General features: G+C 47.3%; 1 pseudogene; it reads right to left on the minus strand.

The window, feature by feature from the left end:
• Positions 1-1,003: 1,003 nt before the first annotated feature.
• The window catches only part of LOC103585890, a 22,129-nt pseudogene continuing 14,157 nt past the window's right edge, over positions 1,004-8,975 (minus strand).

Raw genomic sequence — 8,975 nt, forward strand, 5'->3', positions numbered from 1 at the left:
ATAACCTCCATCTAATCACTAGGAAATAGATAAACCCAAATGGAGGGATACTCTACAAAATAACTGGCTTGTGTACCAGCCAGCCGCCAAACAACAACGACAACAAGATAACTGGCCTGTGCTTTTCGGAAACATTAATGTCATAAAAGAACCCCATTCCCTCATATATTCATGAGGAGGGAACTGAATTCAATGTGATGTTTACATAGAATGGAGTATTACCGTCAATTAAAAAGAATGAACTAGATCTCAATAGATCAATCCGCAAAGATCTCAGAAACAACATTCTCTTAAGAGACATGGTGAATGAAAACTACACTGAGGTGCCCTTTTCCCACCTATCAGATGAACAGAAAACCAAAGTTTGGTACCGTACTGTGTAGTCAAAGCTGTGGCGAAATAGCCACTCATACTTTGCTGGTGGGGGGGCCCCTTGACACACCCCCTATAAAGTTGTAATGATCAAAATGATACGTACTCCTGACCCAGCAATCCTCTTCTGGAAGTCAAGTATAACATTCTTCTATGTATAAGACTGTTCAATGCAATATTATTTGTCATTTTAAAAAAAGGGAAACAAGGCAGGTGTTCATCCTTGTGATCCCCCCACCAATACTTCCACCCCAGCCCACATCTAGTAAGGTAAAGGGAAAGAAACATCCTTCCCCACCAGGCGCCCAATAACTCATCCACCATCTACCCACCTTCCCTCTACCATTTCCCTTTTCCCTTTGTGATGCGCTTGGCATGAGGGGGAAGCTCGGCACAGGGGTAAGAACCCCAGACTAAGGGATCAGATGCTTGGATTCTAACTCAATTTCCACCCCTTACTTTCCACTGAACTTCAACCTACTTTCAGCCCCATTTGGGGCCTCTCAATAGGAACGATAGGCGATGTGTCCCCCCAACCCATTCATCCCCAAATCATTTACAAGACACAAAACACACACGGATTTGTCTTTTAGAACAGGCTGCTAGAGGAACCCCAGGGACCCTTCTTGGATCAGGAACCAGAGACAAGGGCCCCAGTCCCATGGGGTGTGGCCCCAGCATTCATGGCGGCAGCACAGAACTTCGCCACTTTCTCATTGGGGTTGCCCTGGGCTGGGTCAAACCACATCTGGATGCAGCGGCCGCTCCCTCAGCTGTAGTTGCTGACCTTGTAGGAGTGACTCCAGAGGCCCTCACAAAGAGCGGGAGGTGTGGGAAAGTAGGACTCAAACGCGGCAGACAATCCCGGCTGAGCACTTGTTAATCCCTAGGGAGAACACAGAACTCTTAGCTTCTGGGCCAGACTGCACCTCTCCCAACCCCAAACCACCATTCCTCACCCCCAGGCCCTCACCTGAGGTCCAGTTCCAGCCCTTTTGCCAATTGCTCTTCCAAGTGTAGGAGGTGCGACAATCCTCCCACCAGTTCTGACAGTCCTCTTTGCACAAGGGCACATTCATGATTCGCTCTTTGTGCCAACTCTGGTTCACCTGGGTGGCTTAGGAGGGAGGACTCTTGTCAGCCAAGTATCTCAGCAGCTACTGCCTCAAAGGGGACTGGGGCTGGGGGAGGGGGCAGTGGCTTCACTACCCTTAGACCAGAATCCTGGAACCAAGTTCTCCCTGAAAATGGCTTGCAGGCTTTGCCCTCTGCTGAGGTTTATGTTTGTGGGGACAACACTCATATCTCCTTGATCCAGGGCCCCAGGTTGGGCGAGCACTCATAGAAACAGTTGTCCTGGATGAAGTGGCACTTGCAGGCAGGCTCCGTCTTGCCACAGTGTTCCCAGTTAAAGTTCTACAGGGAGAAGGTATCCTTGTGCAGCTCCTGGCTGGTGCTGGCCAAGCAGCAGGCGTTCTTCCTCCAGGGACTGCTCTGAGTGGGGAAGACACAGGCTAAGCCCCTCCCCCACCACAGCCATCTCCTCCATAGTCTGCCCCAGGTAGGTCATCCAGAGGAACACTAGCTGGGAAGGGCCCGTGAGGAGCCCCCGTCTGGGGGCAGAGGCAATTAGAATGTTAGCTTTTAACATATAGTAATGCAGAGGATGTGAGAGAGGGGGGAGCCACTGTCTGGGAGAGTAATTATTATTTGTACAGCTCTTAACCATTTTAAAAGTTATTTCACATTATTCCAGTTATTTATATTATCCATATTGCATCCAGCCAATACGAACTGAGTGCTTATTTATATATCAGGCACTTACTAGGTGCTAGAAATACCACAGTGAACAAAACAGATAAATTCTCTGCCCTCAGGAAGCTTATAGTTTTAGTCAGAGGTGGGGGGAAGACAAAGAACATTCTAGGCATAGAAAACAGTAGGTGCGGGCCGGCCCGTGGCTCACTCGGGAGAGTGTGGTGCTGATAACACCAAGGCCCTGGGTTCGGATCCCATATAGGGATGGCCGGTTCACTCACTGGATGAGCGTGGTGCTGACAACACCAAAGTCAAGGGTTAAGATCCCCTTACCGGTCATCTTTAAAAAAAAAAAAAGAAAACAGTAGGTGCAAAGTCCCTGAGGCTTTTGTACTTTATTCTCTCAACCACCCAGTAAAAATCATTACCCCAGTTTTTACAGAGTTTAAGTAAGCCACATCTCTGATAAATAGTAGGGTTAAGATTTTAGCTCAGGAGATGGGGGAGAGGAACCTGGCCCCACGTTTGTGGGGGGTAGGGTATAGGTCAAGGGCCTGGTCTGGCTCTCCCAAGGCTGTGGAACTCCAGGCTAGAAGACTCCAGATGGATCCTGAGAGCAGCAGGGGAACAGAGAACCTGAGCACAGCCCGAATGTGGACCTGACTAGAATGGAAGAGACAATCCTAGAAAGCGAAATTCAAGGCAAGTAAGACAGGTGGAGGTGGTGGAGGTTTCTTTTTAAGCTAGGACTCAGAAGAGCTGTGTGGGCTCTGGCGGGTTAACTCAATTGGTTAGAGCACAGCCTCTGGATCCCCATCCAGACAGCCGCAAAAAATAAAATAAAATAAAAAAGAGCTGAGTGATCAGGGGCCATTGCTTAAAATCTCTGAGATGAACTCTCACACCTAGGGTCAAGTGAGCTGTCTGGGCACCCAAGAGAAACCGGAAGGAAAGCTGTCAGGGGTGGGGGGGTGAGGGGGGCAAGATCTCCCCTCTCCAACCCCCTGCCTCATGCCACGTGCCTCCAGGCCTCCCTGACTTTGCAAATGCTTTTCTTGATGCACCAACTCTCGGTTGCCCTTGCATGACCCATGCACATCATGCTTGAGCTGCCAGCCAGGGTCAGTGGTTCCTGCCTCCAAAAGAGGTAGATAGAATGAAAAGCACTCCCTGGCCTAGAGGAGGGGCTGCATAAAAATGGCCACTCTCATATAGCCCGTATCACTCAGAATTGTAATCATCTGTCTCTTAAAGGTCTACAGCCGCACCATTTCTTGGCAACAAGGAGGTGTTCCACAGGGCTCCTTAAAAGCAAATGAAGTGGTGGGTACAGAGTTTCATTTTTAGGAAGATGAAAAAATTCTGGAGATGGATGGTGGTGATGGTACAATTAGAAATGGTTAGAATGGTAACTTTTATGTTATGTATATTTAACACAATTTTTTAAAAAAGCAAATGAAATGTTGAAATGACTCAGATGTCATGGGGCTCCTGGACGTCTCTCTCTTCATTACAAGACCCTGGAGTCCGTCCATGCCACACTCTCCCCCTGGGAACACTGCCAGCCCTCTAGCAATGTGCAGCGTTTGGAGACCAGAAGGAATGAAATACTGGCATCTCTCCTGAGCCTGGAGATCCAATTCAAAGTCAGATTCCACCAGCTCCCTCAGTGGCCTAATCTATGAAATGGGGCTGTGGCTTCACCTCCCCTTCTTTGTGAACAGCAACATCCTTGGCTCTGACCACACCAGACTTTCCATTGCTCGTGCTGGCACCTTCCAACCTACGTACATGCTGTCTTCTGCCAGGCTGCCCTTTCCTGCTTTGTCTTCCTGGAAAACTCTCACTCGTTCTCCAAGTATCATCAAGGCCAAGGTCAATGGCCAGTTTACTGGGAAGTCTTCCCAACATATCTGATTTGTCACTGTCTCTTCAGTATCTAATGGGGGTGGGGATTTGGCCTGTTTGTGCATGTTTGCTGCATCTTGACCACCAGGGGCCTGTTTCCTTTTCTACCTTGCCATTGAGCTCTGTGGGCTGGCACACAAGTAAGGCTGGGAAAGGTACACCAATCCCTTTCCTCAATTCCCACGTGTACTTGTGCCTTCTCTGGGCCTATTTCCTCATTTTTATTAGTAGAGACCACCACTTGCCTTCCAAGTAGGCCTATTGGACATATTCACTGACAAAACAGAAGGAAAGCTCTTGGCTCATAATGGGTACTATATATATGGTCCCACCATTATTGTAGATTTGGTGGCCTCCCAGAGGAAGGTCCTCCAGGATCACCTCAACCACCCTCCTGCCCCCATCTCCCCCCCACAGCTGATCTTTCCATTCCCTTAATTTCTTCCCTGTCAGGATCAGCCCTCTCCCCCAACCCAATCCCCCTCCCATCCTGACCATGCAACTTGTCCTCGGGGCCAGGCTCTACCTTGTGGTGCTCGGCGTCCATGTAGACATTGGGCAGGTCTGTCCTGGCTCATGGAGTCCTGGGCTGGGCATCCCAAGCAGCAGTGACCAAAGTCAGAAGCAGCAGCCATTTCATCTGCCAGGCCATGTCCATCTATTCCTGCCATAGGACCACAGCCAGAAGTGGACAAGTCCTGAGGGAGGCTAGGTTTCCTGTCCCCCTTCCAAGTCCAGATCCTCTGCCCTCCTCATCCTGCATACCCCACAGGGCAGCTGAGCCAAGGAATGACAACCATGGAGAGACGGGAGGGAGGCTTTCCTGGACCTAGAGGCAGGAACCCCCTCCACCTGCTTACCACCCCAACAGCACAAGTCCAGGCTGTAACACCAGCTTGCTCTGTGATCTGGGAGGGAACCACTGCCCCTTTAGACTTGTCCTCCTGGGTTTCGTCAGTGTATTGTGCAAGTCCTTTTAAATGTGCACAAGGAGGAACCACAGGGTGTGGCCCACTGATGGGGGTTGGGAAGTGAGCCCCAAGCTTCTGTTTTTTCAGCCCAGGGCAGCTGAGGTTTAGGCCCCAGGAGACCAGCAGTGGGCAGACAGGGATGCTGAACCAGGGCCAGTGAAGACCACTGAGCCATCAGCAATTGTTCGTGGCCCCGGACCAGGTGCCATGGGAGGCAAGGTGGTGAAAGCAATCATACTTTAATAACCCCCGACCCACATCCCACAGTGAAGTCTTGGGAAGTTACCCAGGCAGAGTCAGGCTTAGAGCTAGGAGAAGGCCAACAGGTAAGCGACAAATGGAAGGAGGGAACTGAGCAAGAGCAGTAGGGACAGTAGAGGAAAAGCCAGCAGAGGAACTGACCTCCTAGGAGACCTGAGGGCAACCCCGCCTTGCCTCCCATTTCTCATCCCCACGTTTCCTTCTGTCTTGTCCCAGAGCCTGACCTCCATCCTCAGCCCACCTGGGAAAGTAGGGTGTCTCTCCCACCTCCCCACCCACTTCATAACCCCATCCTGCCTGCTAGGTTGGACTCTGCCATGGAAGGTGGGCAAGGCTTTGTCTAAGAAACAGCTCAATTGTCTTTCAGTAAGAAAACAGTTAAATAGACTATGGTGTATCTATCCAATGGGATTTAATATGCTAAAAAAGAGTGAGAAAAATTGAGAAAAAAAATTGAGAAAGCTCTTGATGCACAAATATGGAAAAATCTCCAAGTACATTGCTAAGTGAAAGAAGAAAGATGCAGAAGAGTGTCAACAGAATGCTATCCTCTGTGTCAAAAAAGAGGCATTAGAATATATGTGTTTGCATATGAAAATTCTGGAAGAGTATAAAAAGAAATGAATAAGGTGGTCACTTGGGGGAGGAGTACAGGATTAGGGATGAGACGTTTCTCTGTAATCCTTTCTATGCTGTTTTGATTTTTAGACATGTAAATATATACCTTATTTAAATATAATACATAGGTAGGTATGTATATGTACATAAATATACAAAATGTTGAGTGAAAAAAGATACAGAATTATTCATCTGATTTGATACTATTTATGTAAATTTCAATAATAAAAGAATGTAGAAAACAATGCTACCTCTCAGTTATGGATACTACACATGCGTTTGTAAAAGTATAAATGTGAAGCCACCAATAGTCCTAGTTCCCTGGATACACTTCCAGCAAAATTCTATTCATTTATACCATATATATCCCATTTTTGTGTAATGGTAGCGTACTGTTCTCCCCGTTGCTTTTCTGGGGATAGTTTCACTATACATTTATACTTTTGACAAAAAACAAAAGCCCCATGGACCCAAGTTCTATACTTGCACATTTGAGTATTATTGTCACTTCTGATAACTGTAAAGTTACTTCTTTATGCCTTGTAGGGCCTAAACTTAATTAAAATGTTTTCTGTGGCAACAACTCTTTCACTGGATGTTATAAAAACAACAGTGAAAATAAGTTAAGAAAGAAAAGTTTACTTTTTCAAGTTAAATGTGCTTGATCCTTAGTCTTTATTTCTCAAACCTTATTACAAACAGTAAAATTGCTACTAACCTAGCAAGATGAATGGAACTGCTCCTGTTTTTGCTTATGTACTGAGTATTAATGTTTTCCCATTATGATATTGGAAACATCTCCAAATCCAGCCATCACTTACTCCGCTAGTAGAATGCCTCCCTGGGGGCAGAGTCTGTGGTTTCAGTCTGTTCTCAGCACCTGGTCCTGCCACAGAAAAGTCTAAGGTGACAAGACCAGTGTCTGATTATAAGGTGCTCACCTTGCCTCCCCAGGGCTCCATGTCAGACAAGGACTGGACCATCCTCAGCAGCCTTCTGCCCTCCTTCTGTTGCACCAGGCTGTGGCTTTCAATTGTTGCTGGTCTTTGTATCTTCACTTCCTAAAGAAGGACATGTAGCCAGCTGTCTTCCCTCTCTCAGAAGCAGTCTAAAGGTGCATGTGAAAGTATTTTTTAGCCTACTGAGCATCAGTGTACATAATCCCACTAGTACATATCGAGAACTACTATATACCAGGTAGAATACTGGGTGCTTTATTTACATTGTAGTGTCTTGTAACCCTCACAACATCTGGCAGGGTTGACATTATTATTCCCAACATATAGATAAGGAAACTGAGGCTCTGAGAGGTGAATTCCCAAACAGCTAGAAAGTAGAGGAGTCAGGATTCAACCCACATCAGTTTGACTGCAAAGCCCATGCTGTTTTCACTGTAACACCACCTCCGGATACAGGGTTTAATTTTCCTGCCCTACCTCCAGCAAATTTAGCTATGTCCACCTTTTAGAACAGCCCTTAGGGCCTGCCCGTGGCTCACTCGGGAGAGTGCGGTGCTGATAACACCAAGGCCCCGGGTTCGGATCCCATATAGGGATGGCCGGTTCGCTCACTGGCTGAGCGTGGTGCTGACAACACCAAGTCAAGGGTTAAGATCCCCTTACCGGTCGTCTTTATAAAAAAAAAAAAAAAAGAACAGCCCTTAAAGCTCCCCCACTCCCCCAGAAACCTTTTAGACTATACAATTTTTTAGTTTTGCCGGTAAGTTTTGCCAAATAATACAAATAAAGAAAATGTTGTATTTAAGAAGTAAGAGTATGGTGTTACCCCATTCCAATCAGAGATAAGCATAGATTTTTCACTAGAAGTTCTTCATAGTCATATTATCAAGCAGGTATATAAATCACAAATGACACCAAAAGGAAAAACAAGACTTCCTTTGAGCTTTTTGAGAAGAGGTAAGCAAAAACATAAATAAATAAATGAGGCAGTCTGCACCTGGACCCATGATGAGAGCATGCCAAGAACCAAGCGTTATGATTAATCCAGTCCTGTGCAATGGAGGTGGGGGGAGGGGGAAGCCCTTTTCCATGTGTGGTGGGTTAAAGAATAGAACAAATTCTTTGACCATTGAGAAGTGAGGACTATGTCCCCCAGCTATGCCTTAACGGACCGGTAGCTTCCACTTCTATATCTTGGAATACTAGCTCTTGGATCCCTGAGCCACCATGTAAGAAGTCTGGCCACCCTGCTGGAGAAATCACATGGAGAGGCCCAGGGACCACAGAGAGAGGAGTGGGCCCTACTGAGGTCAGCCTTCCCGCTAATGCCAAAGTGCCAAAAATGTGAGTAAAACTATCTTGGATGCTCAAGATCAGCCCAGATGAAAGCAGAATACCTCCAAGTGACCCTAGTAGCTGCCACATGGAACAGAAGAATTGCCCAGCTGAGTCTTGCCCAAATTCCTGACTCACAAAATCTAGAAATATAATAAAATACTTATTATTTTAAGTCACTAAGTTTATTTGATTTTTTTTTTTTTTTTTTTTCCTTTTTGTCTTTTTTCATGTCCGGCAACGGATCGCAACCCTCAGTGTCGCGCCCGTACCGGACCGGGACTGGCAACGGGATCGCAACCCTCAGTGTTGCATCCGCACCTCGCTCAGCCAGTGAGCGGGAACCGGTCTGTATGTGGGATCCGAACCCTCGGTGGGAGTGCCGCCGCACTCCCAAGCGGCGCACTGTAGAAGTGCGCTACCGGGCCGGCCCCTTATTTGATTTTTTAAACTTTATATTTCAAAATAGTTTTTGTTTTTTTTTTTTGTCTTTTTTGTCTTTTTCCGTGTCCGGCAACGGATCGCAACCCTCAGTGCTGCCCCCGTACCAGACTGGGGACCGGAACGGGATTGCAACCCTCGGTGCTGCTCCCGCACCTTGCTCAGCCAGTGAGCGGGAACTGGTCTGCATGTGGGATCCGAACCCTCGGGCAGGAGCGCCGCCACGCTTCCCAAGCGGCGCACTATCCAGTGCGCCACCGGGCCGGCCCTTCAGTGGTATTTTCTTTTTGGCATTTTTTTTTCTATTAAATGAAATAGATAAACAATGTTTTTGAATGTACTTTATACACCA

The sequence above is a fragment of the Galeopterus variegatus genome, unplaced genomic scaffold, assembly GCF_000696425.1.
Source record: "Galeopterus variegatus unplaced genomic scaffold, G_variegatus-3.0.2 Scaffold283, whole genome shotgun sequence".
Classification (NCBI taxonomy): Eukaryota; Metazoa; Chordata; class Mammalia; order Dermoptera; family Cynocephalidae; genus Galeopterus; species Galeopterus variegatus.